General features: G+C 35.1%; 1 protein-coding gene across 7 annotated transcripts in view; it reads right to left on the reverse strand.

The window, feature by feature from the left end:
* Positions 1 to 17,500, reverse strand: part of LOC135197198 (F-box/LRR-repeat protein 7-like) — a 173,556-nt gene that overhangs the window by 15,242 nt on the left and 140,814 nt on the right. Inside the window, exons 1-2 of one of the 7 annotated variants that reach the window (XM_064224245.1) lie at positions 7,546 to 7,581; positions 1 to 144 (exon numbers count right to left, since the gene is read on the reverse strand). The exon at positions 1 to 144 is cut by the window's left edge and continues 129 nt beyond it. The exons of 5 other annotated variants lie outside the window; for them this stretch is intronic. The gene's annotated coding sequence lies outside the window, so the exon portion shown is untranslated. Of the gene's footprint in view, positions 163 to 7,545; positions 7,582 to 17,500 lie in introns of those variants that run through there. One more of the 7 variants, XM_064224246.1, reaches the window with a different exon arrangement.

The following is a 17,500-nucleotide window of genomic DNA, read 5'->3' on the forward strand; positions in this document are numbered from 1 at the left end:
TTTTGTTCACTAAGCTCTTCACAACGTCACCTTACAACGCATGGAAGTCTCGCATCATTCATTTGAGGGATTTGCTATGCTTTATCATGTATATACTATCGCTTCGCTCTACATAGTCGTCATCAGTGAGAGTTCTTCTTTTCCCTGCAACATTTGCAACTTTCGCTATTTATAGGTAGGGTCCGTGGTGATGGTTCAAGTTGCTAAGCAGTCTTTTTATGTAAAAATAGATGGTGAAATTGACCTTATGATTATTTTTTGTGAATGTATATATACGGAAACACATAGACCGACATATATGTGTGTATGTATATATATATATAGGTATCTATATATATATATATATATATATATATATATATATCTATCGCCTACAAATGTCCTTTAATATCTAATTCACTCTATCTCGGAATTAATATATTTTCATATATGTTTAACCGAAGGGGAATTTTCTAGACGATAATAGAATTGCTGGCCGACGGGCACGAACCATCGACATCTTCAATTCCAGGACTGGCAGTGAAGCCTTAGCCCACCCCGCCACTGCAAGGGGATATAAGTTTATGCCATCTCCCACCTCAAATACCTGTGGCACTTCAGGTATTTGTAGTTTTGGAGACTGCATCAAACCCACCTCGTCCTCGGTAGCGTTGTAGTGCTTTTGCCCACACGTAGCCATTATATAAGTCATATCACATTACCGGGATTCATATACATATATCGAGCTACAAATGTTCTTTAATATCTAATTCACTCTACCTTGGAATTAATATATTTTCTTATATGTTTAACCGAAGGGGAATTTTCTAGACGATAATAGAATTGCCGGCCGATGGGCACAAACCATCGACATCTTCAATTCCAGGACTGGCAGTGAAGCCTTAGTCCACCCCGCCACTGCAAGAGGATATAGTTTATGCCATCTCCCACTTCAAATACCTGTCGCACTTCAGATATTTGTAGTTGTAGTGCTTTTGCCCGCACGTAGCCATTATATAAGTCATATCACATTACTGTGATTATATAATGGCTACGTGTGGGCAAAAGCACTACAACGCTACCGAGGACGAGGTGGGTTTGATGCAGTCTCCAAAACTACAAATACCTGAAGTGCGACAGGTATTTGAGGTGGGAGACGGCATAAACTTATACCCTCTTGTGGTGGCGGGGTGGGCTAAGGCTTCACTGCCCAGTTCTTGGAATTGAAGATGTCGATGGTTCGTGCCCGTCGGCCGGCAATTCTATTATCGTCTAGAAAATTCCCCTTCAGTTAAACATATATGAAAAATATATTAATTCCGGGAGGTAGAGTGAATTAGATATTAAAGGACATTTGTAGCTCGATATATGTATATGAAATCACGGTAATGTGATATGACTTATATATATATATATATGTATATATATATATATATATATGATATATATATATATATAGATATATATATTATATATATATATATATATATATATATATATATATATATATATATATATATATATATATATATATATATATATATATAATATATAATGTATATATATACACACGTACATATTATATATATATACATATATATATATATATATATATATATATATATATATATATATATATATATATATATATATTTATATAGTCTAAAGAAACTTTATATAAAGAAAATATTGTACAAGACTATGTTGCTGTGGAAAAATGAAACCTTGATAAGTGTTTCAATGGGGGGGGCCTTTTATCGGAGACGTATTGTTTTAACAGAGGAATTTGTAGTTATATCATGTATTATATATGTATGTATATATGATTACTATATATATATGTATATATATATACATATATATATATATAATATATATATATATATATATATTCCATGAATACAGTTGTCTTTGCACAGTAACATAATCTATACAATATTTTCCTATATATGAATTCTTTCCAACTAAAGGGAGAATTTAATATTGTTAGTACTTTTCTTTACCCTATGATTACAATACTGGTAATTCATACTCTGTAACATTATGCAATATCCCCTAATTGTATAAGAAAAGTTATTTTAAAGATACTGCTGTAATTTCAAGTGGAGAATAATCCATGCCAGTTGCAAAATACTTCCGGATTGGCAGGGTTAGGCTCCTGCTGTATGTTAAGCGTTTGACTGGCTTTCTTTGCACCCAAATTTGGTGGGAGGTTGACGTCACTCATGCCTCTATGACATCACCCCAACGAACCGAGCATGACTTCAGTATTGCACCAACACAAGCTATAGTAGATTCACATCAACCGTGCATTTGATGTCTAGGCCCATCCCTTACGACGCTCTTGATTGGCTATTGATAATCCAATCACAGGGCTGGGAACTCAGTCTCTCGAGAGTTCGCATAGGCAGGATGTGTGTTCCTCCTCTCCCGAGGGATACGTCTTTCAAACTTATACCCCAGGAGAGGTGGAACATACATCCTACCCATGTGAACTCTCTTGAGAGACTGAGAGTTTCCAGCCCTGTGATTGGCTTATCAACAGCCAATCAGGAGCGTCGATGTGAATCTACTATAGGTGGTTGATCAGGAGTTACAAATTTTGGTCGAGAAATGATAAAAGATTCCAGACACTGCATAACAGATACGACTCCGTAGGGTGGTAGTGCTGTCAGCGGACCTCGTGCGGTGCAATGTAGGCATTACTGAAGTTTTTTTTCAAGCCTGCCTCCGGCCCTTAGTTGCAACCCCTTTCATTTCTTTCACTGTACCATCTTACTTTCCACTCTCTCCTAACAACTGCTTCATAGTGTAACTCCTGTTACACCTTTTGAACCTTTTACGGTCAATTTCCGTTTCATCGCTGAACGACCTCGTAGGTCCCAGTGCTTGGCCTTTGGCCTTAATTCGATATTCAGGTCATAACTGATACGACCTTTGCGTTCGGTTAAATAGCACTAAAATGACTTTAGAGATGTTTGACGGGAATGCAATTCGTGTACATTCTAGACGATCGGTGAATAAAACGGAAACTCGTGAAACATAAAAAGACAACAGTGTCTTTGACACGAAAGGCTTTTGCACTCATTCTTCTTCAACAGGTCTGGGTCTGGTTACGCTGATCGCAAATTGGATGGTCTGTCTGTGACACGGTTAATAGAGAAACCCAGGAATTAGCTGATATATATATATATATATATATATATATATATATATATATATAATATATATATATAATTATATATATATATATATAGTATGTATAGACGAAGCGATTGATTCTGGGTTTCTCTTTTATAACTGTGTCCACCGACCATCAATTTTTGATCAGTGTAACCAAGACTATCTATCTATCTATTATATATATCTATATACATATAATATATAATATATATATATATATATATATATATATATAATATATATGTGTGTGGTGTGTGTGTGTGTGTTTGTTTGTGCATGCATGAGTGCGTTTGCGATCATACATAAACACATGTAGCAAATCACATGTACACATATGCCATATGCGTTTGTATGTAAAAATATGCTTGCTTGTGCAGCTTACATGTGGCGTGTGCGTATGTTATATAAATTATATATCATGGTTTGTATGCATGTATAAGTGTATAAAATTAAGTATGACCAGGTGTCTTACATGTGAATCACTTATGGACTACGACAAAAACGAGTAATCTGCCAAATGTGAAGAAAAACCGTTTATTTCAAGCGTTCCCTCCCACGCACCTCCTTGAAGACCTGTCACCTACGAAGAGCGCAGGTGCTGCCAAAGTTATTTAAGAATAAATTCCTGTTTTTTCTTATTAATTTGTTTGTGAGGATGCAGTTTACAGAGCCGTAATTTTCCCCAGTTAACGTAAACCCTTCCGAGCATATTCTCGCTCGTTATTTACGAATTGCGGGTACCAGAGCGAAAGAGACTGGTTTATAAATAAGGTATGATAAATTTAGATTTGTAAACAAACGCTTCCTCTTCTCTCCCTTTGCCGTGACGACTCTGGGACGTCGTTGGATTTAAGGGCCGTGTGACACGAGCGCCCTGTCTGACAACTGGGATTTTTCAAGTCAAATTTACATCTAGCAGGAGATATTGACGGCAAAAGTGAAGGAGCACATTATTGCATTAGTTAACATCACTTTGAAGAACGTGCTTGATTTAAATTTTGTACTAATTAGAAAAGAAATACATTTATGTCTGGTGCATTGTATCGTGACAAGGTCCTGATGGATTTCAATAGACGTGCGCGACGCAGCTTGTAGGCACTAAGCCACATTTTGTTCAGATTTTTTATTATTTTATTATTATTATTATTATTTTTTTTTTTTATTTATATAATATTTTTTTCTATAACAGTCTTCCTATTCAACTGGGTGCTTTTTTTTTTATATTGTGGGGGTTCTGGGTTGCATCCTGCCTCCTTAAAGTCCATCACTTTTCTCACTATGTGTGCTGTTTCTAGGAGCGCACTCTTCTGCATGAGTCCTGGAGCTACTCCGGCATCTAGTTTTTCCAGGTTCTTTTTCAGGATCTTGGGATCGTGCCTAGTGTTCCTATGATTATGGATACAATTTCCACTGGCATATCCCATATCCTTCTTATTTCTATTTTCAGATATTGATGCTTATCAATCTTGTCTCTCACTTTCTCTTCTACTTTGATGTCCCATGGTATTGCGACATCAATGAGTGATACCTTCTTCTTGATTTTGTCAATCAACGTCACGTCTGGTCTACTGGCACGTATCACCCTATCTGCTCTAATACCATAATCCTGAGGATCTCTGCTTGATCGTTTTCTATCACTCCTTCAGGTTGGTGTTCATACCACTTATTACTGCAAGGTAGCTGGTGTTTCTTGCACAGGCTCCACTGTAGGGTTTTGCTACTAAATCGTTTCTCTTTTTGTACTGGTTCTGTGCAAGGGCCGGACATTCACTTGCTATGTGGTTTATGGTTTCGTTTTTCATATTAGACTTCCTGCATATAGGTGAGATGTTATTCCCATCTATCGTTCTTTGGACATATCTGGTTCTTAGGACCTGGTCTTGTGCCGCAGTTAGCATTCTTTCTGTTTCCTTCTTGAATTCTCCCCTATGTAGCCATTGTCATGTTTCATCGCTGGCCAGTTCTTTACTCTGTCTCATGTACTGTCCGTGCCTTGGTTTGTTGTGCCATTCCTCTGTTCTGTTTGTATTCTCCTGTCTGTATATTTCTGGGTCTTCGTCTACTTTTATCAGTCCTTCTTTCCATGCACTCCTTAGCCATTTGTCTTCACTGATTTTCAGATATTGCCCCAGTGCTCTGTTCTTGATGTTGACGCAGTCCTCTATGCTTAGTAGCCCATTCCCTCCTTCCTTTCGTGTTATGTATAGTCTGTCTGTATTTGCTCTTGTGTGTAGTGGTCATTTGTTTCCTAGTTTTCTGGTCGATGCTGCTGAATTCACCCTTCGTTCACTCCACTATTCTTGCGTTGTATCAGATTACTGGTACTGACCATGTGTTTATGACTTTTATCATATTTCGGCGTTGAGTTTTGAGTATCGCCTTAACTCTGCATATATTCTTTCCTGATCGTGTTCTTCTTCTTCTCCTTCTTCTTCTTCTTCTCATTATTATTATTATTATTATTATTATTATTATTATTATTATTATTATTATTATTATCATCGATACCATGACATATGATCAAAGTGTGCATCTTGAAAAAAATCATTCAAGACCTGGAGATAAAAGGGAAAAATATCTTAGGTATTTCAACAGATGTAACCAGTTTTCTATTAGCGTAGAATCCATGTATCGTATGGAAGAGAATCGCAGTTAGTTATTATTGTAGGCTTATATCTTCTCTTTAGGAGTTTGCTCTTGAATTACTGAGAGTTAATGAAGATAGAACTTTGAAATTACGGTTAAGACTAATGAGTGTTCCAAATTACTATATACATAACTGCACTGCGTCCCCCCCCCCCCCCCCCCTCCCCCCCCCCCCGTCACCTCGTTAAAAAAAAAACACTTTTTGCCAGTGTATTCTGAGTTGAACTCTTAATTAAGCTGGATCAAGAGATTTCCTTCTGTTCAGTAGCTTGACATGTGTATTTTGAAAGAAAATTTAAAATTTATGCTGAAATTTGGGGAGCTGATTTTCGTCACAGGTGAAAATTTTGGTCTATAAAACTTATCAGAATTGCTAAACCTTTCCTAAAAATTATTATTATTGTTTATTAATTATTATTATTATTATTATTATTATTATTATTATTATTTTTATTATTATTATTATTATTATTCTTTAGGTCTTGATCACTTTGGACTGGTAGAAATCATGACTGATCTCATCACTTCACCTGCTTTTCTTACACTGACATAGACAGAATCCGGTAACTTGAATAATACATTATAGATGCTGTAAGATTTACCAGCATTGTTGAAAGTTAGGCCTCACCCCGAAATCAATTGTTATATGGTTCTTGTAATGCTAATTTTAAAGAGCCATTTTTTTTTTTTAGTTTTCTGCAAAAGAAAACTATCAAGATGGTTTTGGTGTCCGTCTCCACTTTTTCTGTCCGTTCTCAGATCTTCTTAAGGAATACTGAGTCTGAAGGGCTGCAGATTACCATGTTGACCATCCACCCGCCAATCATCAAACATAACAAGTTGCAGCCCTCTAGACTCAGTAGTTTTTATTCAATTTAGGGTTAAAGTTAGCCATGATCGTGTGTCCAACAACTCAGGCCACCACCGGGCCGTGGTTAAAAGTTTCATGGGCCGCAGCTGAGAGTTTCATACAGCATTATACGCTGTACAGGAAACTAGACTTCTCCGAAGAAACTTAGACGCAATTATGTTTTCATCTCCGCTAATGGGTCCGGACCTGAAAAAATGTAATGTTGAGATCATTCAAATGATTTCAGTTTTCATTTCAACTTGAACTTGGTGTATTTTGATAAGAAATCCCCAGTGAAATGTACTTCCCAGGAATTTTTAATACCGGAGTTGCATTACATTAGGCTGCCTATGTCGGCATAGGCCCATGCTCACAATCAACCAATAAGTGTAGGCCATAAAAGAAAGTGAAAATGCGTATAAAGTTGTACAATATAGAAAATATTATTTGTAAACACTGTGGTACACAAGTATCAGTTTATTATTATTATTATTATTATTATTATTATTATTATTATTATTATTATTATTATTATTATTATTATTAATTAGGTCTGTTTATGTAATATCCACAAGGGAGTAATTATTTCAGTTAAATTTCGTAATGAAATCGTACATAAATTAATGTTCCATTGGTAATTCTTCCTGCATCTGTTAGAAAAATGATGTAACAGTAATTTTCTGTCGTGTACCCGTGACTAAAAACTGTGAGTAAATTTAGCCTCCATGAACCATCACCATGGGATTAACCCCGCCCCTACAGATTACATTCGATCTGTAATGGATTAACGACATTCCAACACTGATTCTCTGTACGTCTCCTCTTCCTTTCTTTCACGATTTTCCTAATTAAATCAAGAATCACTGTCACAAAGACCGCATCCTCACCACAGGCGAACCAAGAACTGACTAACTAAGAAATGGGGCTAAAACATCTTCAGCTGTTGGGGGAAGTTTTCTTCGTTTCTTCTTCAACTTATTCTGCTTCTTCGCGGGACTTGAAACTCTCCCATACACGTTCCTATTCTAGGCCTATATCCGTCTCCCTTGTATGGTACGACTGCCTTAATACCAAGCAGATATGAAGATGATTAGGTTAGCATTTAAACCGGCACATTTCTTTTAGAAAGTTTAGTTTTAATCCTCTATAGCGCTTTATCGTGACTTCTGTAGCCCGCGAGAAAGAGCTGCGAAGCGGTTGCTAGATATCGGCAGAATTTCTCTTCTCGCCTGAACCTATGATGGAATGCAAATGAGCATTCTTTTGCCTTTTCAGGGCGCCAATAATGACGCTCCTGTGCGAGGAACATGACGGACAATAAATCTCAACGCCCCTCCGTCTTTCAGAGGGTAGAATTTATTGACAAACAGGTGACAATTGGTATCTCGATCCACCTTTGCTCGTTCAGCTGGTGGTGGCTGTATGTATGTTGGTTCGGTTGGCGTTTAGTGGTGGCGGTACAGCGTTTCCTGAAATAGCACCTCCAACAACGATTTCTTTTAATCCTGAAATAAAATAGTCATTTAATTAGCTGTTTGCTTTGGATGCTTGCTCGTGGTTTAGCCGAAGATCATTTCGTTTTGCAACTGTTAGTTGTAGCACTGATATTCACTTACAACGATTATATTGAATCCAAGAATAAAATTGTTCTTGTAGCAACTGACCAATAGCTCAACAGATTAACTTTAGCCATTGTATTTGAAAACCAGATGTAATGTTAACCAAGTGGAATATGATCCAAGTACAGGTTGATATCACCTGCCGCTGTGAATTCAAATTTAGAATAGTTCCTGTTGAGTAGACCTACTTAGGTATCTGAAATTGGAGAGTGGCCTGAATAAATCAAGTACTTGAATATTGGCGGAGTTCATTCGCTCGACAGTTTGATTTTACGCTCACTTTCTTGTATGTGAACAGGGCGTCGTGTTGTCTCATTAGCTCTTGGTCTAATTTTACATATATCCGCATGACGCCCAACTTGAAGACGTGTAGCTTAAGGTGGTTAAACTATTAGGCGCTTCTACTGTATAATATATATATATAAGCTGGTTTTATATATATATAATATATATATATATATATATATATATATATATATATATATTGCAGGTATTAAGACACAAATATCATTCAGTATCCAGTTCGCAGTACCTCGACTGTGATGCACTACACTAAGGGGAATTATAAATAATAAGGGCTTCGTCAGTTATAATTCCCCTTGGATATACTAAGTCATTCCCGAGGTACAGTGAACTAGATATAAAACGATGCTTGCGGCTTGATATTTGTGAATATAGAAAAGTCACACTGAATATAAAAAATTCACACGTGTATGAATGACAAAAATTAGGTCCTTTTAGTAAATGTATTATTGCACAAAACAATTGTGTATGTGCACAACGCCCTCTTAACTTCTCGAATATTTCGCTCTCTTTGGGAATCACTAATCAGTACAAAGCGCGTGTGTGTGCATATGTGTGTTGTTTACACGCGTGTATGTTATATATAGTATATATATATATGTGTGTGTGTGTACACGAGTGTATATATATATATGTATATAGTATATATATAATATTATATATATATATATGTGTTATATATATATATAATATTAGGTGTGTGTGTGGTGTGTGTGTGTGTGTGTGTGTGTGTTTGTCTGTGTAGATATTTTAGTACTTCAAGAGGAAACGAAATCATTCGAGGTTTTCGAATACTGCCAGCTCCTATGCAGAAAATTATTGTTTAGAAAGGAATTAAGCGCAAACAATATATTTCGTAGTAATTGTTTCTCTGTAGCCAAGTTCGTTTTTCTTATTTGTATGATTTTTTTATTATTTGGAGTCTTTGTTCTTTAATATTCTGTTTGAGGTGCAGTATTTTATTCAGAAGTGATATTACTGAAAATTTATACAAATGTGTTAGTATTTGATATACAATGCCAGTTTGTTTGTCTATTAGAAGGATATAATCCTTCAAACTGGAACAAATCTAATGAAAACATCTTGAAAATAATTGAAGAAGTTCCAAATAAAATCCAAGTGGTCAAGAGACTCATAAAGAAAATATACATAAACCAACATATTCCGACAAAGAAAATGAATAAGGTGAATCTTGTGAATATCCTAATTGATGCATTAGGAAAAAGAATGCCAAAAGCATGCAAACTGTGTAAGGTTTGGTATAGCATAGTCAATCCACAAAACCTAATCAGAAAATGTGCTGCATGCAACATTCCGACCCATCCACAGTATGCTGAGGTAATACAAGATTTGAGAAAAGATACAAGAATTTTTTGTTCAACATGTCTATCATGGATAGACAATGTTATTAAATCAAGATTGAATGTACAAATAGTTGAGGATGAAGAAGAAGAGGAAGAAGAAGAAGAAAAAGAAGAAGAGGAAAACGGAAGAGAAGTAAACAAAAATGAAATGACAGAAAAAAATAAGGAAAACAAAGAACAAGATAAAAGTATGGATGCAGAGATACTCATTGATACTACATATGAGGCAATAAAGCAGCATACCTACGAAGAAAATAAATTATTCGATATGAAAAAAAAAAAAAACAAGCGGAAAAGCAAATCCCGAAGAGGCTCTACCCAGATCTACACAATGACGGGAAAGAGGAAAAAATAGACAAGAAAGACAAAATCTGCAACCTTTTGAAAAGAGGGAATTGCAGATTTGGAGAAAGATGTTACTACAAACATCCTAAGATATGTCAAACTATGAAATATATGGTAAATGTGCATACTTAGATGGGATATGGGGATGATTGCAGAGATCTGCATCCAAAAATATGTAAAAACCTAAAAGAAGGAAAAGGATGTAAGTCGACAAAAAAATGCAAATATATGCACCCTGTAGCATGAATCATAATCAAATAAATAACCAACCAAGTAATAAAATCCAAAATAAGAAAGAAACCAAATAAAGAGAGAAAATCAAGAATATCAGGTAAAAGAGAAAAGCAAACCACCAATGAGATATGCAGAGGTGTCAGCAAAAAATTTCAAAGCATCAGCTCCGAAATTCTACTCAAGAGATAATAACTGTATTTATTATGCAAGAGGATATTGCAGAAACGGAGAAAATTGCAGATTCAGACACAAAATGAATAATTATGATGAAGGAAGATCAAATATTATGGAAAAGTTGGATTTTTTAATGTCAGAATTTCTGGAAATGAAAAAAAGAACAACATACCAGAACAGGAAAGAGACATGGGAAAATCCTTATTACTACCAGTATTAAATGAAGGAGAAAACACGCAAACCATCATAGTGATGAATGCGCAGGGTTTAGTTACGAGTAACTCAAAAGAAAAATAGAGTACTTAGAAGAACTAACCCAAAATGAAAAAGAAAATAGATATAATGAATATAAGTGAAACCTGGTATTCCCAAGAGACTGGGAATGATGATCAAATAAAAGGGTTCCAAACTTATAGATCAGATAGAAAAAATAGGAATCAAGGGGGAACCGCAATATATGGGAAAGACAAAAAACAAGGAAAAATATATGAGAAATATAGTAACTCAGAATGTGAACTAATAGCGGTAGAATTTGAATCTGAAAAACTGATGAACATAGTAATATATAGACCTCCTCCTAATACTAAAGAGTTTGACTTAATAATTGAAAAATTGGATGATATATGTAGAAATCACAAGGACTGGACTATTCTCCTATCTGGTGACTTCAACTTTCCTTTCGTAGAATGGAAAGAACGAATAGGAGATTGTGGTTGTACTTATACATATAAAAAAGAGAGTAATAGTAGTGCAGAAGATAAGAGGCAATTTGAAAAGCTATTAGATATGCTACTAGAATACAACATTCAACAAATAAATCACCTGCCAACAAGAAAGGAAAATATCTTTAGACCTAGTATTTGTGAACGAGATGAAATTATGTTAAAGAAATAATAGTTTATAATGCGAGTATTTCAGACCATAATGTCATAGAATTAACAGTTCATTCCAAAGCAAGTGAAAAATAGAGATAAGCAAGAAATGAAAAAGTGGGAAGGATATGGAAAAATACAACTTCTACAGTAAAAATATAAAATGGTCAGAAATTAATGAAGAATTAAACAAAGATGGGATAACATTTTCGTAAGTGATGACATAAGGGTAAATAGAATAAACGGAGATATTATATAAAATTATTGGAGAAAATAGTGGAAAAATATATACGAAGAAGAAAAGTAAACATCATTCATGCATACCAAGAGACAGAAGGATCTTGTTCCAGAAAATCAGAAAGTGGAAAAAGGTCTTGCAAAAGAAAAAAATGCATGGAAAGTTATAGAACTAAAAAGTAAGATAGAAAATGCAGAACAAAAGATTATACAATCAAAAGAAAATGAAAAACGGGACTTGGAAGAAAAAACCCTATTAAATATCAAGCAAAACCCCAAACTATTATACTCATATGCGAAGAAGATGAATAAAAGAAGAATAGAAATAGGCCCTCTGAGAATTGAAGGGAGATTAACGAATGAAAAAAAGGAAATTTGCAACATACTGGCAGAACGATATAAGAGAGAATTCACCCCTAGAATAGATAATGAAGATAATGATATAGAAGTAAGGGAAGAAATAGTGAATATTTAGCTGACATAGAAATTAATGAAGCTGAATAGTTGTGCAGGCAATTAATGAAACATTAAAAATGGAAGCTGCTGCAGGGCCGGATGGAGTCCCTGCTATTTTGTTAAAGAAAGTAGTTCATTCTATCGCAAAGCCACTTGCAATATTATTAAGACAAAGTGTAGATACAGGCAAGATTTATGATGAGCACAAATTAGCATATATCACCCCTACTTTCAAAAGTGGATCAAGACTAGAGGGCAAGTTTAATAGGCCTGTGAGTCTAACATCACATATTATGAAAGTGTATGAAAGGGTAATGAAGAAAAATATTATGAAACATTTAATAAAAATAATTTGTTTAATATAGGACAACACGGTTTCGTACCCGGAAAAAAGTACACAAACCCAACTGTTAGTCCACCGTGAGAACATATTCAAAAATATGAAAAGCGGAAATGAAACAGATGTGGTTTATCTAGACTTTGCAAAAGCTTTTGACAAAGTAGACCACAATATATTAGCAAAGAAAATTAGAAAACACAATATCGTAGATAAAGTAGGAAGATGGTTAAAAGAATTTTACACAAACAGAAAACAGATAGTTATTGCAAACGATGAGAAAATCGGATGAAACCAAGGTAATATCCGGTGTGCCACAAGGTACGGTGCTAGCTGCAATATTGTTTGTTATTATGATTGAAGACATAGACAGTAATGTTAAGGATTCGGTAGTGAGTAGTTTCGCTGATGACACAAGAATAAGTAGAGAAATTACTTGTGATGAAGAATAAGGAAACGCTCTACAAAGAGACCTTAACAAAGTATATGATTGGGCAGAGGTAAATAGGATGGTATTTAACTCTGATAAATTTGAATCAATAAATTATGGAGACAGAGAAGGAAAGCTATATGCATATAGGGGACCTAATAATGAGACATCACAAAATAAGGAAGCAGTTAAAGACCTTGGTGTGATGATGAATAGGAACATGTTATGCAATGATCAAATAGCAATTCTGTTGGCAAAATGTAAAGCAAAAATGGGAATGTTGTTACGGCACTTCAAAACAAGAAAAGCTGAACACATGATTATGCTTTATAAAACATATGTTCGTAGTCCACTTGAATATTGCAATATGATATGGTACCCACACTATCAAAAGGATATTGCACAAATAGAGAGTGTACAAAGGTCCTTTACAGCTAGAATAGAAGAAGTTAAGGACCTAGACTACTGGGAAAGACTACAATCCTTAAAATTATATAGTCTAGAAAGGAAAGAGAATAACGCTACATGATAATTCAGGCATGGAAACAGATAGAAGGAATAACAGAAAATATCATGGAACTAAAAATATCAGAAAGAGCAAGCAGAGGTAGATTAATAGTGCCCAAAACTATACCAGGAAAAATAAGGAAAGCACACAGGACATTAATCCACTACGCACCAGCATCGATAATGCAGCGTCTATTCAATGCGTTGCCAGCTCATCTGAGGAATATATCAGGAGTGAGCGTAGATGTGTTTAAGAATAAGCTTGACAAATATCTAAACTGCATCCCAGACCATCCAAGATTGGAAGATGCAAAATATACCGGAAGATGTACTAGCAACTCTCTGGTAGACATTAGAGGCGCCTCACACTGAGGGACCTGGGGCAACCCGAACGAACTGTAAGGTCTGTAAGGTAAGGTAAGGTATATATCAACTGCCAATGAAGTCTGGTCTCTAATTTTTGTTAGTAGATATCTATTATTTTCTGGATTCAAGTGAGCGTCAATATTTATTTAAAAACATGCTCACTAAAATAAAAATATATAGAAATGTGTTAGTATTTGATATACTCTGTAAATGTATTTGTATATATATCAGCCTCTTAAGAAGCCAGTGCCATGATATTTATTAATAGGTGTATATTACTTGCTTGATTGAAGTGCCCTTCAATATTTGAGTTTCTTTTATAAACGCTTGTTTATTTTCTTGTATTTTTATTGTGGCCAGTGTTTGTAACAATAAGCGTGCCATATGGCGCATTCTGATTATTTATATTTGCTTAGATTGGTCTTTATTTGCTTTTGGCAGGGTGTTCATTGTTTATAAATGAAATATATATTTGTATTTGTTCATAATATTCAGTGTTTGTATGAAAAATTGGGTGTTATTTTTTGGGGAAGCCTATACAGTATATCTATGTTTATTGATGAGTTGTGCGTCGTATTGCAAATGATCTTGTTAGGTGTTTATAATGAAATTATGAGTTGTGATTAGGATTCTTTGTGTGCTCATAGTAAAAATGTTTGTTGAAATTTGGCGGGATCTATTTAGAGCTTTATGATTAAAATATGTTGTATCATAGATCTTTGTATATGTTTATAATGAGAATGTGTGCTGACATTTGGAGGGATCTTTGTAACTGTTAATAAGGAAAATGTGTTGTATTTTAGAGGGGTCCTTGTAGATGTTTATAATGAAAATGTGTGTTTTATTTTAGAGGGGTCTTTGTCGATATTTATAATGAAAATGTATTGTATTTCGAGAGGCTAATAATAAAAATGTATTGTGTTTTAGAGGGTCTATGTATATGTTTATAATGAAAATACGTGCTGAAATTTGGAGCGATCTTTGTCGATGTTTACAATTAAAATGTCTTATATTTCAGATGTTCTATGGATGCGTTTATATTAATAGATATGTAAGCTCTCATTCGAAGTCTTTTAAGAAAGAGTTGCCTCATCTTCTTGAAAACTCATACCAGTCTGCGTATGTGTTTGTCACATCTCGTCACATCTCAGGAAAAATCTCGAGAAAGAGGAGATCAGTTTGGTAAAAGTTCAAATAGAGTTTTAACTTTGCCAGACTTCGAAAAAGGAGCCGAAGCGAGGCACCTCGGATTTGAAGGAAAGAACGTCCCCTGTCATTTACGTTGTTTCTTTCTCTGTTTTTCCTTCATTTTCGAAGATGCATTTTGCAAGGTTTGGGATGCCGGGTCTAGAAAACAAATAAAATCTTTGTTTTGTTATGTTTGAGAGCAAACGAAGTCGTTTGTATTTTGTTATTGCTACTGGAAAAAAATCCTTATAGATTCTATTTATTGCAAGTAAAATGTTAAAATGGTTATTTTAGTTTTATATATAATTTTATATATGATATATATATATATATATATATATGTGTGTGGTGTGTGTGTGTGTGTGTGTGTGTGTGAGTGTATAAAAATATATATATATATATATATATATATATATATATATATATATATATATATCAACCTGGAGATCGATAAGGGTTGTTGGTAGTGGGGGGGGGGGGGGGGGGGGGGGTAGGAATGCACATTGATGTTGACAATTGAAATACGATCCGCTCAATCCCTTTGAGCCTGTGTTGTCGTAAGCAGTGGATTATGAGCCTGGCAGTTATTCGAATTCGTTGGGTAGCAACCTGAGTTTTGCCGGTCTCTGTCCCATTACACACACACACAAAACAAAAAAGTGGGGTGGGGGGAGAGAAAAACAAAGCAAAAACCTCAGAGTAGCCTTTTTGAGTTTCGTGGGACCATCGCTCTGTAGAAGATTTCTATCGGAGATTTTGTTCGCGAGTCAGAAGTTTCCCTGAGGGGCGTGGTTGATATGGCGTCCCACCTCGGTGATCGCGAGTTCGATTCTCGGCCATTCCATTGAGGAGTGAGAGATGTGTATTTCTGGTGATAGAAGTTCACTCTCGACGTGGTTCGGAAGTCACGTAAAGCCGTTGGTCCCGTTGCTGAATAACCACTGGTTCCATGCAACGTAAAAACACCATACAAACAAAACTGAGTCGTATTTTGTTTTAGGGCCATTTTCGCTTACTCGGGGAGTAAGCCTACAACCTGCTTTGTTGTTTTGGTGGAGGGCCTGGGTAGGAAAGGTCTATGGAAAAGCCTAAAAACCTCTGAAAAGGGTGTTTTGCGTTGAGTTAAAGATACAGGAATTTGTCAGGTATGTCTGAAACCATTCCCGTTCAAGATTTCAGAATCTGCTAGCCCCGAGCCCTGTCATGGATATTATATCAATTTACCCACACAGACCACCATCATGACAACAGCTATGAGATGAGATATCATACTCTTTAGTAATTTTAGCCTTCTAGAGACAGGCATGTCAGAAACATGGTGTGATCCGACCTCCAGCTTACTCGGGACGCATGCAAGATTTTTCCGTCAGGCATAAGTTGTGAACATTATATTCGTAGCTTTAACTTGAATTAAATCATGCTAAAATCTACAGTCAAATGAAGCCTTTTTTCACCAACGAAAATTACAGTAAATACGCTATATTTTATTAGAAATAATTTTTCTGTACTGTTTAACATTATTTTTAAATTTTCATTCTAATAAATAAAATCATAAATATCCTATCCTAAAATTCATGTATCTTTAACTCAAATCAAAACACCTTCTTCAGACCTTTTTATGCTCTTCTATAGACCTTTGCTACACACCCCCCCCCCCCCTTACAGCAACAAAAACAAAGCAGTATGTAGGCTTACTCCCCGAGTAAGCGAAAAAGCACAAACAGGCAGGGTAAGAATGATCACACCTTCGCTTAGCAAAAGGTCTGACCGTCGAAGGCAAAGACCGAGCGAGAGAACATCGAAAGAATTTTTGGCAAAAGGGCCAGAATACACGACGGGGCTCCTCGGACATTCTCTGTGGCCTTTTCTCTTGGGGTGAGAGAGACTTAATACATTGATGCAACTCTGTGAGTAACCCTCATCCGTTTATCCAGTGAACGATGTATATAGTATACATATTCATATATATATATATATATATATATATATATATATATTAATATATATATATGTAAATGTTTGTATGTATATACATAAATGTATATACATATATATGTATATATATATATATATATATATATATATATAATATTGTATATATATATATATACATACGTATATATTACTATATATATATATATATATATATATATATATATATATATATATATATATATATGTGAATAACTTGATCACGAAGTATATAAAACGTGATGCTATGTATAAATAAAGGTTTTTGCCACGAAGGAAAAAATGAAAAAGCGAGATAGCGAGTATTTCGATCTTGTTCCGACCCTTTACTAAGGCAGACTGATTTTACAGAGGAAAACATAGTCAAAAGAAGGCTTAATATCCAAACTGACACTACAAGATTAGCAATAAGGTCGATTTCACTCTGCAGAAGCGAGGA

The sequence above is a fragment of the Macrobrachium nipponense genome, chromosome 18 (assembly GCF_015104395.2).
Source record: "Macrobrachium nipponense isolate FS-2020 chromosome 18, ASM1510439v2, whole genome shotgun sequence".
NCBI classification, from domain to species: domain Eukaryota; kingdom Metazoa; phylum Arthropoda; class Malacostraca; order Decapoda; family Palaemonidae; genus Macrobrachium; species Macrobrachium nipponense.